Here is a 21,500-nt window from a genome sequence, read left to right on the forward strand (position 1 = left end):
GTGGTAAAAGATATGAGTTTCTTGTCTTTGAAACTAGTAAAATTTCTTACTTTCATTTTTTTTAAAACTAATAAAAAATAACTTTTGAAAAATAGAAAGTAAAAAAGAATAGCACCAAACATTTTCTTTTATCTCAGTTTCTCTAATTTCGTTTTTTAAAATTAAAAAAATAAGAAACAGAAGCAATAACATACATGCCCTTAAACTTTAGATGCCTTCAATGTTTGCAGTGCCAAATGCTGAGAAGTTTAATTGTTCATGACAGAATTATGGAAATGAAAGATCTGCTGAAGAAACAGCAAGATACAGGAGCATGCAAGTTATATCTTTGTCCACACAGTTACAACATGATTGTCACAACTTTGAGGTTAGAAACTAAGCTTCTCAATAAATATTAACCTTCAGTTCTAAAGTTTATGGGTTGTATTCATCATATACTCTGCAAAGACAACATAGGGATCACAAGTATCAGACCTTGGTATCCTTAGAAAACTTATCCATTCAACAATAATTTCTGTTTGCTACCCTTCTAGGCTGAGTTACTTCTACAAGTTAGACAAATTGGCAGAACAATGGAAAACGATAAAACCAAACCCAGAATAAGAGAAATGCCCAATTCAGAAGGCATAGATGCGCATCGAGAAACATAAGCACCCTGGACTTGAATCTATCATGGTAACCATTTTCGATTTTTTTGGAGAATGGTACGAATAAGAAATGTAGAACAGGGATCTTTCCTCAATCAGGAAAAAAAAAATCTCAAAGAATCTTTTGACATCTTTTTAGCTTAAACATCTGTTTATTTTTTGCTGCATACACATGCATGCATACACGTTTTTTTTTTTTTTTTTGCGGGGTGGGGCGGGGGGGGAGGGGGATGAGTGAGAGAATTTTATATGTTTATTTAATTCTTCACATATAGCAAAATTCAGCCTGGTATAAATTTGCATAGAGAATAAACTAATAAGAGAAAATAACAACCGAAATAACACAGAATTTCAATTGCTAGAGTTATAAATTGTTATAATTCAACTTGCTCAAGATGCCCCGAGCGGCGTCCTAATAACCAAAAGGTTGTTATGTTAAAAGGGAAAAATAAGGAATAATATACTATCTGAACTGGCATATGGGTTTGATATTATTGATACATATAGAAAAATCCGAAAGGGAAAAGGTATGAAACTAGAAAAACCAATAAAATATTAAACCTAAAGAATGAAAAATAAAAATTCAACTACACAAATTAATTTGATTGATCATATCCATAAGGCGTTAGCTTCTGACAGTAAAGCTTAGAAACCTCGACATTATGCATTTATGCTAGCTACAAAAATGCACCATGCAAGTGCAAAAAATTGAAGACTTGGAAAGGACATGCTCTTCAAAAGCCAAGTAAGAAAAGCAAATCTGTATACAATAATATGGTCATTATAATGGTATGTTTACGGGATTGCGTTAGTATATATAATTAAACCTTACATATACACTTGTAAGAAAACAAAGGGATGAATTATGACTTTGTACGGGAGGTCAATGAAAGAGAAAGCAATGAAGACATTGCTAGGAGATGCTTAGCTCTCACAAGAAGATGAATCTAATTGCTATTTAGATGGCTCTTAACATCATAATGCAAAGCATAGCCTTAGTTACCTGAACAGGAGAGGCTGTGGGTTTGAGGAAGCAGAGCTCTGAAAAAAGTTTAAAGAAGCACCATGGATGTGGGTGATGGAGCTAGACCTCGAAGAGATTTTAAAAAGTATAGGGACCCTAGTAAGGAAATTCTGGCTACCCAAGGCACAAATTCTCTCTCAAATATGCCAATATTTGCTCCTTGCTTTCAAAGGAAATAAGGAATCATTGAGAAGAGCGGTATATCTAATAGTGCAAAACAGATGTATATTGCCGGCCTAATCAAAAACGACATAAAGGATGCTGTTGAAATTGGAAAGAAACAGAAGGCATAATATGTGAAAAGGTGGTTCCAAGCAGCAAGCAATATTTTACATTATCATAGAAACATAAAGAGCCATTTAACAAAAACTGATTATCAGCAATGTTAGGTTTAGTAAGACAAGTATTGATACAAACTGGCAATCAATAGTAGAAACATTATCTACTTCCACATCAACATAAATTCAATGTGGGTAAGTAGGACTTGTTTGATAATTAGTTAATTCACACAGACCCACATGCAAAAAAAAGTATTGTAGATTCTCTGACTAGGGGCTGGTGCGGACACCAGTGCTAGATCGCCCATCCCTCGGGTCTACCGTCACCGCAGGAGGATGGCTCGGCCAATTTCATTGTCGTTGAAGTGATTTTATTTTATTTTGGGTTTATTTAGGTATTTTGTTATTTGATAGCCGTTAGAGCTTATTTGGTATTTCGTTATTTTGAGGGTATTTGTGAGATTAGTTTCTTTTTAGGGATCTTTTGCATTTTCTGGGTCTTATAAATATGTGGACCATACATCGTATGCGATATGCTATGAATAAAAGTTTTGATTCCCTTTCTTTTAGCCTTGGTGTGAAACCCTGAGCTAGCGCTAGGCGCAAAGCCTAGTTCTCCTCTCCTCCCTCCTCTCTCCCTTTTCTCTCTCCTTTCCCTTCCCTATTGTCCAGCATCAGCATTGCTATCAGAGCAAGGTTGTTCTGTCTCATCATTTCCCTCAGAAGCCTGAAGCCTCAAATATGTCTCATTGTTTCTCTCTTCCCACTTATTCCCATCCCACCCTGAGGTACGTGAACGCCTTCATCTTCTCGCCCTTTACGGCCGTCTGCATGATCTGATCGTGCACCGCCTCATCGTACCGTGGCAGCGTGTTCTCCCCTATGAGCCCCACCCCGGAGGAGAGTAGTCCAAGGAGGCATAGATCACCTGTACGGTTCTCTTCACAAAGGAGTCGTGGTCGTCCAGTCCCCAAGCACCCAATCCTCCCTTGTGGACGCCCAAGCCCTCCACGGTGAACAAGGAACCCACTGATCCCGACTACCCCCTCCAAGCTTCAAGGCTCCATGAAGGCTCTGTATCGGAAAAAAAGGGGCACGTGACCCAGTCATGCATGGGGACCCATAGTGGCATATCGAAGCGGGTCACATCCAATAACCTAAATCCTATCGGATCCCGAAAAAAAAACTAATCATGTTCTTCACTGTTCTTCCTCCACGACCGCCTCCGCCCTCGCCGCATCCACCTTCGCCGCTCTGCCCTCGCCGCTCCTCGCTGCCTCTTCCGTTGCCGCCACCCGAGCCCCACCACCCCCTTCGCCTCCCCAACCATTTTGCTTCCCCTTTGAGGGTTCGGCATTAGGTTCCCGCCGCCAAGCACCCTGCCCAGCTCCTTGTTCCATCGCTTTCCTTCTTCTTCCCCTCTCTATTTCGAGATCAAAGGGTTTCAAACCCTACTTCACCACCCCCCCACCCCCAACCCCCTCGTGACTCCTCCCCCAAAACCCCACTTTTTCATCAGGCGCTCGAGCCCGACCACATCTCACCCGAGTCCGCCCCCTACCCCCCCAAAACCCCCCTCATACCATCACGGGCCCGCCCCTTCCTCTCTTAGCAAGCCCACCCCTTCCCCTTTTATTCAGGCCCATTAGGCCCCCCTTCTAAGCAGGCCCACACGGCCTTTCCCTCTTGCAAGGCTTATCACCCCTCCTTCCACTTCCCATCAGGCCCACAGCCTGAAGGCCCCCTCTCTTCTACGCAAACAGGCCACTATCGTCAAGCCCGCCACATCTTTTTCAGAGCTGCCGAGTTTAGGTCCACCGAGCTGCTGTGTTCAAGTCCTGTTGAGCCAATTGAAGAGCCTGCTTGCCACAACCGCACTTCTAGTTGTCGTCCCAACACAGATCAAGTTTCTTCTCTTATTGGAAAATCTATTTGTTCGTCTAAATTCAGCATCATGAACTCCTTGTGTTCTATTGATTTATTTTACTGTGAATTCCACACATACACCCAAACAACCTAAGAAACCCTTGTAGTGGCCCGTCTTTACTATTAATTGTACGGCTGCTAATCTTTGGGAGTTCTTCGAGGCTCTGTGATATCTTGCAACACACGAAATACTGACACTATTTGACTGCAATTACTTACTTGCATTTATTACGTGATCCTCTGCTTGATTTTAGTTGCTAAAGATTAGCTTTCCGTTTATATTGAGCATATACAGTAAGCGCTAGGCATCATTTTTATGCATTAGGTCTGCTTAAGAACAACCGTCTTAGCTTTATAGGGCCACGCACAACTTTGCACGCACATTATATGCACCTTCGTAGTGGTCGTATTGTCTCCCAGTTAGAATTTTAACTTGCCATGGATCCAAACATCGAAGCCTTGCTAAAGGTTGTCCAAGACTTGACCACAGTGTCCACCCAGGCCAACGCTCGACTAAACTCGGTTGAGGCTTCTCTTCAGAGGATTATGGGATCCAAAGAAGGTAGTGCCTCCCATTTGGAAGGCCTAGAGGGTAAGGATGAAGCCCTAGAACATCAGGGACTTGTTCGATAGGGCAACTTTGACACTAACCCTTTTACATGCCGTCCTCAAGCCCACCCTCGTTACAGAGGACTGGGTCCATTCCCTACTGTCGATAGAGGTTATCGACACAATGTAGAACCTAGAGAGCCTCGTGACCATGATGAAGATGTGATGAGAGGCATTCGAGTTTAAGCCCCCACCTTTGATGGTCACCTTGACCCAAAGATCTTCTCACACTGGTTGCATGAAATGGACCACTTTTTTGAGTAATATAATTTGTCTAAAGAAAAAAAGGTTTAGTTTGCCAGAATAAAGCTCATTGGTCGAGCTAAGCTTTTCTGGCAAAGCACTGAACAGTTTCTGGCTAGAAGACATCAACCGACCATAACTAACTGGATCGAAATGAAAGAAAAACTCAAAAAAAAAAAACCTGCCCCTTAGCTACTAAGATGATCTTCTAGACCGATGGAACAACTTGAGACAAGGCACCCGATCAGCTACTGATTACATTGCCCAATTTGATGAATACATGATGCGATGTAATGTGATTGAGGACGAGAGAATGGTCCTGAGCCGGGTCCGTAGAGGTCTCAATGATGAACTCAGGAAGAAACTTGTCCTTCGAGAGGTGTCCACTTTAGACCAAGCCTATACATTCATGCAGAACTATGAGCAGGTCTCCAAATCCATGTTTATGAGGCGCTCTGACGATCAGAGCACTTCCACTAATTCTCATTCTTCGGGGCCCAGACCTTCTGTGGGGCCCTCTGCCCCTAAAACTCCTACTGCCCATGTCCCAAGCCGAGACACCAAAGGCAAGAAAGTCTTTGGTGAACCTCCCAAACCACATTCCAGAATTTAGTGCTACAAATGCCAAATTTTTGGTCACGTTGTGCTAACAAAACTCTGTTATTAATCAGCAGGAGCAGGAAGGTGATACAGATGACTTGGAGGAGCAAGTCTATGAACCAAACATCGATGACATTCAGAACATTGATGAGGAAGAGTGTGATGAAGGACCTGATACCCTAGGATGCATCCGCACTACACCAATTTCATTTGCACCTTTAAAGAGAGTCTGACCAGTCCACCATGAGTGTAGTCAGATGTGCCCTCGCACAACCTAAAGAAACTAATGACTAAAGAAGAACCTCGATTCCACACTTATATTAAATACAGACAGAAAGATTGTAAGGTCATCATCGATAGCGGGAGTTGCATTAATGCAATATCCTCCAGCATCATCTTCTGTTTAGGTTTGACTCTTGTTTCCTACTACACCCCTATAAGGTCTCTTGGATTGACACATCTTCTATTCACATCACAGAAAAATGTCGTGTCCATTCACATTCTTTCTTACAAAAACACCGTATGGCGTGACATAATTCCGATGAATGTGGGTGTTGCCCAAGGTAACAAGCCAAGAGGGGGGGTGAATTGGTTTCTCTAAATTTTTACTACCTTAATTGAGTTAATTGATGAGTGAGTGAAGTTAAAACAGTAACCAATGCAAAAACACAAGTATAGTGGTTCGGTACTCTCCTAAGCACCTACGTCCACTCCCCAAGCGACCCCTTGGAAATTCACTATAATCCCGCGAATTACAGTTGGATTATTTTCCGGGCTCACAATCCAAAAACCTTTACACTTTGGTTTTCCGGGATCACCAAAAATCTATGTTGGTTTTACGGGCTCACCAACAAACCTTCATAGTTGATTTTACGGGTTCACCAACGAACCTACACCGTTGGTTTTACGGGCTCACCAACAAACCTATACAAGATGATTAAGAAGAAGAAAGTTGAAACTCCTTGATGAGCAAATATAACAACTATGAACTACAAATAAGAGTTTAGAATATAGTTATCGCTTTGATAAGACTTCTCTCTTCTTTGTCAAGATTGCTTCACTCTTCAAGGATTGGTGGAGCTCTTAATGTCTCTCAGAATCTGCTCACCCACTTCCTTTTAGCTCTTTGAATGAAGCTTTTGAGTGAAGAATGCTAGAGCTTTTTCTTTCTTGAATGAGCTTTGATATTTTGCAAAAAGATTTTTTTTTCTGATGAATAGTGTCACTTTAAATACTTTTCCTCATCCATTGGTCACCCCCCATTGGATAGATTTCAAAACTAGCCGTTACTCGCTGTTGGCTGGTCAAAAAGTACTTTTACAGAACTAGCCGTTATGCTTCTGCCCGTGCTGGGGTCGACCCAAACTTTCCTGGGGTCGACTCAATCCACTGTTCATCATACTTGGAGTCGACTCAACTTTCACTAAGGTCGACTCCTGCTACAATGGGGTCGACTCCTGCTACAATGGGGTCGGCCCTCTCAGGAAACACAGAACCTTGTATTTCAGCTGTTTTTCACTGGGGTCGACTCAAATCCTTTTGGGGGGATGACTCAAGTTCCATTGGGGTCGACCCTCTCAGGATTTCCAGAGACACAATTTTGAACCACATAGCCTTGGGGTCGACTCATGTTCAGTTGGGGTCGGCTCCATTGGGGTCGACTCAAGCATTCCTGGGGTCGGCTCAAGAAAAGTTGGGGTCGGCTCTTAGTAAATTTCAGAAACTTGTTTTCTTGAGGCTTGAAGCTGGGGTCGACTCAAGGTTCCTTGGGGTCGGCTCCTTTCCTAGGGTCGACTCAAGCTTACTTGGGGTCGACTCCACTACTGTTCATCCGTGCCATTTTTGCATAGATGTGCCTGATGGTTCCATGATGTGCCAGGGTCGACTCCACCGATGTTGGGGTCGTCTCATTTCACACTTTGCTGCATCTTAAGGTTAGACTTATCCATACAATCAATGAAATATGTTTGAAGCAGTTTTGAATATATGCCATGGTAGTGCTACATACTCTTAACAATCAAAATTACTATTTTGCCCTTAAGAATATATTTCACTTGAAACTTTGCTAAATTAGAATTTAGAATTCTCAATCCCTTTTCTATCACAAATTTAATCTCATTATTAATCGTTGAAGGACATCTTGATCTCATTCTTCTAATGTATCGAGATTGTCGAACTCAGTAGTGATGTATCACGTTAACTTGTAGTACTAATGAGATATTTCCTCAATTATTGTGTTGATTATCAAAATAACACTATCATCCTCAATCTCCCCCTTTTTGATGATTACACAACATTGAGTATAAACAGATTGATACTTATATTGAAATTAGGAGTTTTGTTTTAGGAGCTCAAGTTGCTGAATTTCAGCTTTTCAAATTTGAGAGTGAATACTCTCCCTCTTTCATCCAAATATTGCCAATTAGAACTTTTGATTTTCTTCCCCTTTCTTTTGTATTTGGTTAAGGATGAAACTCCAAAAATTTGAGATAAAGCAAGAGTTTCATGTTATGTATCGAGGCATGAGAGGTATGTGCCAAATTCAAAAATTTTGATTAAAAATTTTGACTTTCTTGTTTTTTTTATTGTTACATATTGCTCCCCCTCAAGTGAATATTATCTCTTACTATAATTTTCAAACTTATTTGTCCCTTTACCTTTCTATTGACTTCTTCCCCTTTTTGTTATCATCAAATACGTGTATAGCAATAAATGAGTAGAAGCAGTAAATGATAAAAGTTCAAATTTCATTGATCAAAATGGAACATTGTAGTACATTAATGCCAAAAGTACAATGTTCTTCAATTAAAGTCCAAAATACATTAACCAAGTGAAAAGCATATAAGAACTAGATACATCCTAAGCACTAGTCATGATAGACTACTGAAGTGCTAACATCGTGCCTAGGGGGAACCTAAGGGTTGTGATCTAGTCCTCATCCTCCTAGCATAAGTGGCGAGGAGAGGTCTAGCTTGATGGGACTGAGTCTGGCGTGGACCTCGCCGAAACCTCCGACTCAGCTGCTTGGAGCACAGATGGACCGTGAGCCTCTCTCTCTCTGTAATGCTCCTACCTGCTCTCTAAGATCTCTAATCTCAGTAGTCATAATGTCCATCCTGCTCGTCAACCCATCAGAGAGAGTCCTCACCTGAGCTGACACAAGCTCAGTCATCCTACTCCAAAACTCCTCTCTGCACCCCGTAGGTACGAATGACGACGGTCCAGCCTCTGAAGGTGCCGTAAGATGATCCTCACGTACCTCAGCCTCAGGGATGGGGTCTCCGACCTCTGGTGCATCACCCTCCGGTGCATGTATCCCTGCTCCACGCACCCACTGCCCATTCACCTTCTCATAACCCATGTGAACTAGAGACCGTGCAGTGTAAGTGTCAGTGAATAATAGATGCCTGGAGATCTCTCCCTCTACAGATATGTCATGCTGTTGGAAGACCAGGATGAGTATCGTACCATAGGGCAGTGAAACTCTCGACTTGCATATAGCCTCTCTCATCTGCCTGATCATCATAGCTGGGAGGTTCAGGGGAATGCCCTGAATGACGTGCTCCATAATGACCAAATCTCGCTCAGATATGTGATCAAATCTCCCACTTTTCGGAAACAAAATCCGACCTATGAAGTTGTGCAACAACCTCATCTCAGCTGATAGAGAGCTAGCTATCACATTCTCGAAATAGTCAAAATCATCTCTCTCAAAGATCAACTATAGAGCTCTCAACTTGCTTTCCGGCCTTTCTGGAGTTGCACCTTCGCAGAGGAGATGGAGCAACTCACTCAAACTTTCTTCTGAAACCCTAACCCGTACTCCTCGGACCTCAGACACAAGCTCTCCCATTCCAATTTTAAGGAAGGCATAGAACTCACGAACCAAGCCCGGGTAGGTCACCAAGTCTAGGGAGTAAAGATACTCCCATCCTTGCCTTCGGATCCAATCCCCCAAACGGAACCCTTCTTGATCCAAAAATTCGGAGTGGATCCTTCTCCCCATGATTACCGGTCTCCCCGCATATTTTGCAAGTTGTACTGAAGGGGAAGGAGGTGGAGGAGGTTCTACACGTGTCTCACCTTGTGGGGGTACTGTAGAAGAGTCTCTAGCATGTATATCTACAATGGTTGGGCATGAGACTCTCCCGGATCTCTTAGCAACGGCTTGCTTGGGTCCCATTTTCACAAAATCCTTCCTTAGGTCTTGATCTAACGGCGTAGAGAAGCGATCTAGCGCTGTTTGGAGATGATAGGAAGGGATTGGAAAGTGGGAATAGGGTTTTAGAAAGAGGACAAGATGAAACAGTGCCCTAAAATAGCTCACGGGTCCTTTAAAAATAGGGTCCTGCCGTTGGGTCGACCCCAAATTTTTCTTGGGTCGACCCAACATGGGGTCGACCCCATTCTGGCTCGGGTCGGCCCCAGTTCAGGCAAAAAAAAAAAAAATTGAATTCTTGCTTTCTTCCAATCCTTACCAATTCTTTATGGGACAATGATACATGAGTAAGGAGTCTATAAATGGCTAGTTTGACTAATGTTTCATGGATTTTTCGAAATGGGAAGAGAATATCATGAGACAACTTGTTCCTTTTATATGTCTTCAATTAAAAGGATCACATATGCCTAATTCCCTCCTAAGCATGCAAAATCTATCTTCACTTAAAAGTTTTGTGAATATGTCAGCTAGTTGTTTCTCGGTATACACATGCTCAATACATACATTTCTATTTTGAACATGATCTCAAATGAAATGATACCTTATTTCAATATATTTGGCTTTAGAGTGCTAAACCGGATTTTTGATAAGGTTAATAGCACTAGTGTTATCACACTTTATAGGAATGTTATCTAGTTTAATTTCATAGTCCTCTAGTTGTTGCTTGAGCCATAGTACTTGAGCACAGCAACTCCTGGCAGCTATATATTCGGCCTCAGCCGTTGACAATGCTACTGAATTCTGCTTTTTGCTAAACCATGATACTAAGTTATTCCCTAAGAATTGACATGTTCCACTAGTGCTCTTCCTATCTAATTTGCATCCAGCAAAATCTGCATCAGAATATGCAAGTAAATCTAGATAGGAGTCTCTAAAATACCATAATCCTATGTTTGTGGTTCCTCTCAAATATCTAAGGATTCTTTTGACAGCACTTAGATGTGACTCCTTAGGATCTGATTGGTATCTAGCACATATTCCCACACTAAACACTATGTCTGGCCTACTAGCAGTAAGGTAAAGCAAAGATCCAATTAAGCCTCTATAAAGCTTCATATCTATACTTTTTTCTTTTTCATCTTTGTCTAGCTTACTAGTGGGATTCATTGGGGTGCTTATTTCCTTGTGATTTTCATTTCCAAACTTCTTTAATATTTTCTTTGTGTACTTAGTTTGATGAATAAAGATACCTTCCTTAGTTTGCTTGATTTGTAATCCGAAAAAGAAATTTAGTTCTCCCATCATATTCATCTCGAATTCTCCTTGCATTAATTTAGCAAATTCTTTGCAAAGATTATCATTAGTGGCACCAAAGATTATGTCATCTACATATATTTGTACTACTAGCAAATTTTTATCTTTTCTTTTGAGAAAAAATATTTTATCTACATTTCCTCTGCTGAAATCATTATTCAGTAGAAATTTGCTTAGTCGATCATACCAAGCCCTAGGTGCTTGTTTCAATCCATATAATGCCTTATGTAATCTAAACACATGATTTGGCAATTCATGATTCTCAAAATCAGGAGGTTGCTCTACATATACTTCTTCCTCTATAAAACTGTTTAAGAAGGCACTTTTTACATCTATTTGATACAATTTGAAATCCATGAATCATGCAAAAGCTAGAAGTAATCTTATAGCTTCTAATCTGGCCACGGAAGCAAATGTTTCCTCAAAATCTATCCCTTCTTCTTGATTGTATTCCTTAGCTACAAGTCTAGCTTTATTTCTTATAACTACCCCATTTTTATCTAATTTATTTCTAAAGATCCTTTTTGTTCCAATTACTGAATTATGCTTTGGTCTCTCAGTTAATGTCCATACATTGCTTCTTTTGAATTGATTTAATTCTTCTTACATAGCATTTATCCAATTTATGTCTTTTTCAACTTCTTCATAAGTCTTGGGTTCTATTTGTGAAACAAAAGCAAGATAGTCATTTAAATTTCTAAAAGAGGATCGAGTTCTTACCCCTTGAGATGGATCGCCAATGATTAAGTCTTTAGGATGTCCATGTGCGTACCTCCATTCCTTTGGCAAGTCTTGAGATTGTGGTGACACGCGATCATTTTCCTTTTCTTGATTTGGCACGTCATCAAGATTCAATTTTTCAAAGTCAATAATTCCTGTATCATCATCAAGAGTATTTTCTCTCCTAGGAGACTCACTATCAGACTCATCAAAAATGATATTAATTGACTCTTCAATTACAAGAGTTCTTTTATTGAACACTCTGTATGTCCTGCTAGATGTAGAGTATCCTAAGAAGATACCTTCATCTGACTTGGCATCAAATTTACTTAGATCCTCCTTGCCATTGTTTAAAATGAAACATCTACATCCAAATACTCCAAGATATTTAGCAGTTGGTTTCTTATTCTTCCAAAGTTCATAAGGAGTTTTCTTGGTTATAGGTCGTATTAAAACACGATTTAGAATATGGCAAGCAGTACTTATAGCTTCAGCCTAAAAGTACTTTGGAAGATTTGACTCGCACAACATTGTGCATGCCATTTCTGCCAAGGTCCTATTTTTCCTTTCAACAACCTCATTTTGTTGAGGCGTTCGAGGTACTGAAAATTAATGTGAGATATCATTTTCATTACAAAATTCTTCAAAGTGTTGATTTTCAAATTCAGTTCCATGATCACTGCGAATTGCTATTAAGGTGAGCTTCTTTTCAGTTATGATATTTTTATAATATTTCAAAAATACTGAAAATGCTTCATTCTTATATGCAAGAAATGAAACCCATGTATATCTTGAAAAATCATTTACTATAACTAGTCCATACTTTTTTCCTCCTAGACTCGCAGTTCTAGTAGGCCCAAATAGATCTATGTGTATGAGTTCAAAAGGCCTAATAGTTGATACTATATTCTTTGATTTGAAGGATGATTTTGTTTGCTTTCTTAATGAGCATGGTCCACAGATTTTGTCTTTTTCAAAGATCAATTTTGGCACATCTTTTATCAAATCCTTCTTGACTAGTTTTGATATTAAGTTCATACTAGCATGTCCTAGTCTACGATGCCAAAGCCAACTTGTTTCACTTTTCCTTTCTTCATTAGTAATTAAGCATAATCCATTTTTCTTGCTACCATGTAAATATTTCCATGCCTTTGTCCTATAAGTACAATGCTATTATCTTTAGGATTTGTCATTATGCATATTGAGGCTTCAAAGGTGACTTTAAGACCTTTATCACGAAATTGACTTATGCTAAGTAAGTTATGTTTCAGACCATTAACTAATAAAACATTTTTTATAAAGGTGGATGGAGTAATATAAATTTTACCCTTTTCAATGATAAATCATTTTCCATTGTCTCCATAGGTTACCACTCCACCCTTCTTAGATTCCAAGGTGACAAATTGTTCTACGTCACCTTTCATGTGTCTTGAACAGCCACTATCTAGATACCATCGTCTATCCCCCTTATTAGCTGCAAGACACCCATGCAATCAAGATCAAGAATATGCTTTAGGTACCCAAACTATGTTGGGTCCTTTAGGGTTAGTATTTGATGTTCCTTTTGGAACCCAAATTTTCTTGGATTTTGGCTTATAATTATCACTCAATTTGTTATAGCTAGACTTTCTATAATTACATTCATATGCTTTATGTCCTACTTTATTGCAGCAATGACAAGTTATATTTTCATTTTTGGCTTTCACAAATATGTTCTTTAAGTATTTTTGCTTCCTATTTGTTTTATATCCTAACCCAGCTTTATCATATACAGCTTTTTGACTATCAAGAATCATATTTAATTTAGTTGAGCTAAGTGTAAACTTATCCACTAAGGATTTGTATTTTTCTGCATCTTCTTTTAACTTGACATTTTCAACAATTTGACTTTTGGTTTCATTGGTGAATCTCCTACTTAATGTTTCATAGTCATTAGATAGTTTTAGCTTTTCTTTCATAAGAGATTGATTTTCATCTTTTAGAACTTTATTTTTATTGATTAATTTCTTGTGTTCTTCCATGAGTTCTAAAAATGCATCATGTAACTCTTCTACTGTAAAATCACATTCAAGTTTAGAATCTACCTCATCGTCATCGGCCATGTAGCAGATTTGGACCGCCTCTTGTTGATCTTCTTCTTCCGAACTTGACTCCTCACTTTCACTCCATTCAGCCATGAGGTTCCTCTTCTTAAATTTTTTGGCCATCCATTTCAATTCCGGACAATCTATCTTGAAATGCCCGAGCTTGTTACACTCATAGCAAATTGGCGTTTTCCTTTCTTTTTCTTTGTCCTTATCCTTTTCCTTGCTCGAGCTACCTTTGAGAAAGGGCTTCCTTTTATGAAATTTCTTCTTTCCTCTCATAATTTTCTGAATTTTCTTACAAGCATAGCCATTCCTTCTTCATCATATTCCTCCTCATCATCAGATTCTTCTGATTCAGTTTTCTGTTTTGGAGTGTTAGACTTCAAGGCAATGATCTTTCTTTTCTTGATCTCATCTTCTGAGTTTTACCTCATGGTCAACTCATGAGTCATGAGTGATCCTAGAAGTTCTTCCAATTGCAGTGTATTGAGGTCCTTTGCTTCTTGAATTGTAGTTACCTTGGCCTTCCAAACTCTTGGTAGAGACCTGAGAATTTTTTGCACTAGTTCAGAGTTAGTATAAGACTTTCCTAAGCTCTTTAGCTCATTTATGATTTCCGTGAATCGAGTAAACATTTCAGTTATGAACTCAGTGGATTCCATTTTAAACAACTCATACTTATGTACTAATATATTTATTTTTGACTCTTTGACTTAATTAGTTCCTTCATGTGTGACCTCCAGTTTATCCCAAATTTCTTTCGCGGAGATTATTAAATTCACTTACATCTAGTGAACAGTAAAGTACATTAATTGCTTTAGCAATTAGTTGTGCTAGTCTTCTATCACTCTCATTCCAATCCATTTCTGGTTTGAGAATGATTGTGCCCTTTATACTAATTGTGGGTGTATGTGGTCCTCTAGTTATGATATTCCACAAGTCATAGTATAGAGCTTGAATTAATATCCTCATCCTAGCTTTCCAATATATGTAATTAGTGCCATTAAACAGAGGAGGTCTATTTGTGGATTGCCCCTCGTTCATAGAACATCCTACTTGGGTTGTCATGATCTTTGTCTCTTGATTGTGAGATCAATAAATACTATGAGAGTACCAAGCTCTGATACCACTTGTTGCCCAAGATGACAAGCCAAAAGGGGGGGTGAATTGGTTTCTCTAAATTTTTACTACCTTAATTGAGTTAATTGATGAGTGAGTGAAGTTAAAACAGTAACCAATGCAAACACACAAGAAGTATAGTGGTTCGGTGCTCTCCTAAGCACCTACATCCACTCTCTAAGCGACCCCTTGGGAATTCACTATAATACCGCGGATTACAGTTGGATTGTTTTCCAGGCTCACAATCCAAAAACCTTTACACTTTGGTTTTCCGAGATCACCAAAAATCTATATTGGTTTTACGGGCTCACCAACAAACCTTCATAGTTGGTTTTACGGGTTCACCAACGAACCTACACCGTTGGTTTTACGGGCTCACCAATAAACCTTTACAAGGTGATAAAGAAGAAGAAAGTTGAAACTCCTACATGAGCAAATATAACAACTATGAACTACAAAGAAGAGTTTAGAATATAGTTATCGCTTTGATAAGACTTCTCTTCTTTGTCAAGATTGTTTCACTCTTCAAGGGTTGATGGAGCTCTTAATGTCTCTCAGAATCTGCTCACCCACTTCCTTTTAGCTCTTTGAATGAAGCTTTTGAGTGAAGAATGCTAGGGCTTTTTCTTGAATGAGCTTTGATATTTTGCAAAAAGATTTTTTTCTCTGATGAATAGTGTCACTTTAAATACTTTCCCTCATCCATTGGTCACCCCTCATTGGTTAGATTTCAAAAACTAGCCGTTACTTACTGTTGGAATGTCAAAAAGTACTTTTACAGAACTAGCCGTTATGCTTCTACCCGTGCTGGGGTCGACCCAAACTTTCTTGGGGTCGACTCAACCCACTGTTCATCATACTTGAGGTCGACTCAACTTTCACTGGGGTCAACCCAACTTTCACTAGGGTCGACTCCTGCTACAATGGGGTCGGCCCTCTCAGGAAACACAGAACCTTGTATTTCAGCTGTTTTTCACTGGGGTCGACTCAAATCCTTTTGGGGTCGACTCAAGCCATAGTGGGGTCGACCCTCTCAGGGTTTCCAAAGACACAATTTTGAACCACATAGCCTTGGGGTCGACTCATGTTCAGTTGGGGTCGGCTCCATTGGGGTCGACTCAAGCATTCCTGGGGTCGGCTCCATCTGGGGTCGGCTCCATTGGGTCGACTCAAGCATTCCTGGGGTCGGCTCCATCTGGGGTCGGCTCAAGGAAAGTTGGGGTCGGCCCCCTCAGTAAATTCCAGAGACTTTTTTCTTGAGACTTGAAGTTGGGGTCGACTCAAGGTTCCTTGAGGTCGGCTCCTTTCCTGGGGTCGACTCAAGCTTACTTGGGGTCGACTCCACTACTGTTCATCCGTGCCATTTTTGCAGAGATGTGCCTGATGGTTCCATGATGTGCCAGGGTCGACTCCACCGATTTTGGGGTCGTCTCATTTCACACTTTGCTGCATCTTAAGGTTAGACTTATCCATACAATCAATGAAATATGTTTGAAGTAGTTTTGAATGTATGCCATAGTAGTGCTACATACTCTTAACAATCAAAATTACTATTTTGCCCTTAAGAATACATTTCACTTGAAACTTTGCTAAATTAGAATTTAGAATTCTCAATCCCTTTTCTATCACAAATTTAATCTCATTATTAATCGTTGAAGGACATCTTGATCTCATTCTTCTAATGTATCGAGAGTGTCGAACTCGGTAGTGATATATCACGTTAACTTGTAGTACTAATTAGATATTTCCTCAATTATTCTGTTGATCATCAAAATAACACTATCATCCTCAGTGGGACATCTAATTTTGGAGAGATCTTGGTTGTTCGACCTAGATGTCACCATCTATGGTCATTCCAACTCTTGTTCTTTCGTGTTCGAGGGCAAAACGATTAAACTCAATCCTTTGCAGCCCAAGACACCATATAAGAATAAGAAAAAAAAAGTGTCAAAGGACGACGATCTCCACATCCTGCATCCCACAAAATTTGAGCAGAAAGTGTTCAACGAATCTTTGTTGTCCGCTTTACTTGTCAAAGAAGTTCACCCCAATAATTCAGTCAACAAGTCTATAGGCATTAGTCTATTTAAGGTAGTGCATGGTTACAAAGCTAGAAAATTTCTAAATCTTTTACCCATGTCACCACATGTTAGAATTTCTGAGTCTGCACATGCATTTGCACAACACATTCATGAGTTGCTTCAAAAAATCCACAAGCACATTCATGCAAGTAACGCTTATTATAAACTGCAAGATGATTTCCACAAGCGTGCTAAGAAATTTCAAATTGGAGATTATGTAATGATCCATATTCGGCCTGAGCGGTTTTTTCTGAAACCGTTAAGAAATTGCAGGCTCGTAGTGCTGGGCCATTCAGGATGTTGCAAAGGATTGACACTAATGCCTATGTTATTGACCTCCCATCTAATTTTGGTATTAGCCCAACTTTTAATGTTGAAAATTTGGTTGCTTACAAGGGCCCACCAACAATCTCCAATGATTCTTCTATTACTGATTCCATTCTAGCTTTGATTCCTTTACCCCTCCACCGAGCACAAAAAGAGCACATTGATGCTATTTTAGACGATCAAATAGTTTTTACCAGTGATGGAGGCATCCAGTGCTTCTTGGTTCGTTAGCGAGGACGAACAAAGTCCGATTCTACTTGGATCACGCACGAGGAGTTCAGCAAATTAATCCGGACCTGTTGGTGTATTACCAGAGCTACATGAAGCCGCGCTCGTCGAGGTCGACTTCTTTCCACTCGGAAGATCTGGTGCGGACACTAGTGCTAGATCACCCGTCACTCGGGTCTACAGTCGCTGCAGGAGGATGGTTCAGCCAGTTTTTTTATGGCTGGGGTGATTTTATTTTATTTTGGGCTTATTTAGGTATTTTGTTATTTGATAGCCTTTAGGGATTATTTTGGTATTTCATTATTTTAAGGGTCTTTGTGAGATTAGTTTTTTGTTAGGGGTCTTTGCATTTTCAGCATCCTATAAATATATGGACCATACATCGTATGTGGTATGCTATGAATAAAAATTCTGATTCCCTTTCTTTTAGCCTTGGTGTGAAACCGTGAGCTACGGCTAGGTGCAAAGCCTAGTTCTCCTTCTCTCCTCTCCTCCTCTCTTTCTTCTTTCCCTTCCCTGCTGTCCGGCATTAGGGGCATGAGCATCCTTGAAACCCATATGAAAACAAAATGAGTGGCTATATCGTGACAATTTATACCAAGGAATGCCATACCGGCCGGTACGTACCGGTCCGGTCCTTGATCGGTACCAGAAACAGATGAAAACCGATATTTTCCGGTTTTCATTTGCGAACTGGCCAATACGGAGCCCGTACCGGTGCGAACCGGCCAGTTCGCACGGGTACGGTTTTTTTTTCTGGAACCACAGCGCCTCGCGCTGTGGTTTTTGAAACCACCGCGTGGCGCGTGGTTTCAAAAACCATGCGCCAGCGTGTGGTTTTAAGGAAGAAGTGGCCGAGAGGCCACTTCTGTTCTATCAAATCAAAAAAGAAGTGGCCTCTCGGCCACTTCTTTTTTGTTATTTTTGTTTTAAAAAAAGAAGTGGCCGAGAGGCCACTTCCTTTCCCATCAGTTGACAGTACGAAAACGAAGTGGCCTCTCGGCCACTTCTTCCTCGCTCGTTCGGTTATAAAAACCGAACGAGAGACTCTGTCCAGACTCCAGAGTAACTAAAATCCAAGAGTGAGCCTCTGAAGAGTAATTAGAGACGGGAGATTTGAGAGATAGCCCACAAATTGAGGAGGAGATCCTGCCCAAAAAATCCAGCGGAGACTATTTAAGGTGCGTTTTTTTTGTCCTATGTTATTTCATTAATTTTGTTAATAAGTAACTTAAAAAAATATTTTATAAATTACTTAAATAATAAGATAATGCAAAAATTTACTTTATTAGCTTAATTTTTTGATAAGTTGTCCTTTTATGATAGAAATGGAGCCATCAAGAAAAACGAACCCTGCAAAGCGTGATATTGGCTGGTCTTATGGGCAAAGACTTGGAAGTGGGGCAACAACACCAGTTTCAATGCAAGTTTTGCGACAAGATTTTCAAGGGAGGGGTAACCAGGTTGAAGCAACACTTAGCCGGAAATTCCGGTGAGGTTGCTACGTGCCCAAATTGTCCTAGCGAGATTCGTGTGCTGATGAGGCAGAATCTCGCTGAGGTCAAAGAAGCGAAGGGGATGGCTTCCAAGAAGAGGGCGGAGGTTGATCGCCGAGCGGCAGAGCCACCTTCCTATCACTCTAGAAAGCTAGAGGAGGTCGAGAATCTAGATGAGGAGGCAAATATTCAGGCGGCCATGCATGCAAACCTGGATGATCAGCGGCAGTAGGAGGAGGTGGCCAGGCATAGGGCTCGATTTGGGCCCTCTGCATACGAGTCGGGCGGCGATTCTAGGAGCACTAGACAAGATCAAGAGTTCTTGAGGACAACTTCAGTCAAGGAGGGCGTCGGCAAAGAACGTGGCCAGATTGCATCTATGATGGGTAGTTTGGTAGCCGAAAGAAGTCATCTAGAGAAATTCCACAAGGAGCGACAATTCATGATATAGATCCACATGCTCTTCCCAGTAGAGATTCAAGGCAGCAGAGGGTAGACACAATGTGGATGAAGGATAAGAAGAAAACTATGTGGCGAGCTATTGGATCCTGTGATGACCCAAAGATTGATTTAAAGATTGATTTTGATGATCACAAAATCTTGAAGTATAATTACTAATGTTTGTGTTGCAAGAAGAAAGATAATTTATTTTGCAAGGAACATAGAAAGTTGGAAAAATACAAGAAGGCCTCAAAAGCTCTCAAAAAGTTGAAAGAAAGTTATACTTCATTGGCCCAAGTTTCAAGTTCAAAGGATTCAAGTTGGAGGAGCAAATTCAAAGAAAGTTCAAAAGAATAGTCCTCGAGTCGACTCCTGGAAGTTCAGAGTCGACTCTGGCACTCTGGAGTTTCAAGGAAAAGTGCTCGAGTCGACTCCGAGACTCTGCGAGTCGACTCCGACTGAGAGGAGACAAAAAGACAGAGAGTTGATTTTCAGCGCTACAGTGCTCGAGTCGACTCCCAGCTACAGTGCCGGCAGACTCTTATTCACGAGTCGACTCCTACTTCAGCCGAGTCGACTCGAGCATGCTGGGAGGCATAACGGCTAGTTTTTTCTCAACTCCAACGGCTCTATTTTTGTCTCTAACGGCTAGATCTTTGTTCCCACGCCATCAAAAGCTATAAAATCAAGGGGAGAGCTAGGAAAGAAGTTAAGAAAGTGGGAGAGAACATATAGGGAAGAGATTTCAAAAGAAACCTCCCAAAAGCACAAAAGGGCCATTCAAAGCAAAAGAGAGAGAAGAAGAGCATCTGAGTGAATCCCAAGGCTTTCTCTCCAACTGTGTGCTACCTCAGTGATCTTCTACCTCGTGCGAAATCAGAAAAGGGTCAAGTAAAGAAGAAGCCGAGTTCCTTCATCTACAAAACTTGTTTGAGGGCTTCTTCTCTTTACTCTATTTGTTTACATTGTTATATCTGCTTGTTTAAGAAGCTTGTATTTGTTTTAAACTCTTGTTCTAATATCTTGTAACTTGATTCAATCAAGGGATTGAATCAAGGGGTTAAGGTTTGTTGGTGAGCCAAAGAAAAAACCAACGGTGTAAGGTTCTGGTTGGTGAACCGGGGAAAACCAACTGGGTTTGATTGTGAACCCGGAAAAACAATCGAATGGTTCTAGTCGGTGAGACTGTGAAAACCGACCGAGTTCGTTGGGATCTCGTGAAAACAACAAGTTAGCTTGTAAGCTTGTAAAACAACCGGCTGTAATCTGAGGGATTATAGTAAAATTTTCAAGAGATCTTGGGGAGTGGATGTAGGTGCTGGGGTGCACCGAACCACTATACGTTTGTTGTGCTTGTGATGCTTTCTTTCATTATTTAATTTCCTCACTTACTTACTTAGATAAATATCTAATTGAATTGCTTGCTTAACTCTTATCCGCGCATCCTTTAGTTGCAAGTATATTCAAATTGTTTAATCAAGTTTCTTTTAATAAAACTGCATTAAGATTCATTATATTGAAATGCTTGCTTGGAGAAATCTAGACTAATTGTTTATTGAGTCCGCTCCTTAATAGTTTTAATCTTGATCAGATTAGAATCAAACTATTGCTAAGTTTAAATTCCACTGTGCATCTATACAACTTAGCTTAATTAATTGAAAAATTTAGAAGTAGTTGAAAAGTTTTAAAAGACTTAATTCACCCCCCCTCTTGGGTTGTATCTACTGGGCAACAAGTGGTATCAAAGCAGGTGCTCTAAGGTTAATTGTTGATCTTACGATCAAGAGCCAAAGATCATGACAACTCAAATAGATAGTTTTCTAGGAGAGGGACAATTAATTGATAGACCTCCACTATTTAATGGCATAAACTACACACATTGGAAAGCACGCATGCGCATTTTTATTCAATCACAAAACTATGATTTATGGAATATCATAATAAATGACCTTAACACACACTCTCAAACTGTTGATGAAAAAGACTTAGCACAATTGAATGCTAATGCTATGAACATACTATATTGTGCTATCCATGAAACTATATTTAATAAGATTTCTGCATGCTTATCTGCTAAAGAAATCTGGAATACTTTAAAAAATATTTATGATAAATTCCAAATTAGCTCACATGTGCTTCAATTACGTACTAACAGTGAGACAGCAGAAAAAAATGTTGAATCTCCCACATCAGCCGAGTCG

At 40.1% G+C, this 21,500-nt stretch overlaps 1 protein-coding gene across 7 annotated transcripts in view; it reads right to left on the minus strand.

The window, feature by feature from the left end:
* The window catches only part of LOC103697695 (nuclear transcription factor Y subunit A-1-like), a 50,055-nt gene that overhangs the window by 1,705 nt on the left and 26,850 nt on the right, over nucleotides 1-21,500 (minus strand). The window lies entirely within an intron of this gene.

Source organism: Phoenix dactylifera, chromosome 15, assembly GCF_051530095.1.
Source record: "Phoenix dactylifera cultivar Ajwa chromosome 15, Ajwa_hap1_PhDact_Kaust_v1.1, whole genome shotgun sequence".
In the NCBI taxonomy this organism is placed as follows: Eukaryota; Viridiplantae; Streptophyta; class Magnoliopsida; order Arecales; family Arecaceae; genus Phoenix; species Phoenix dactylifera.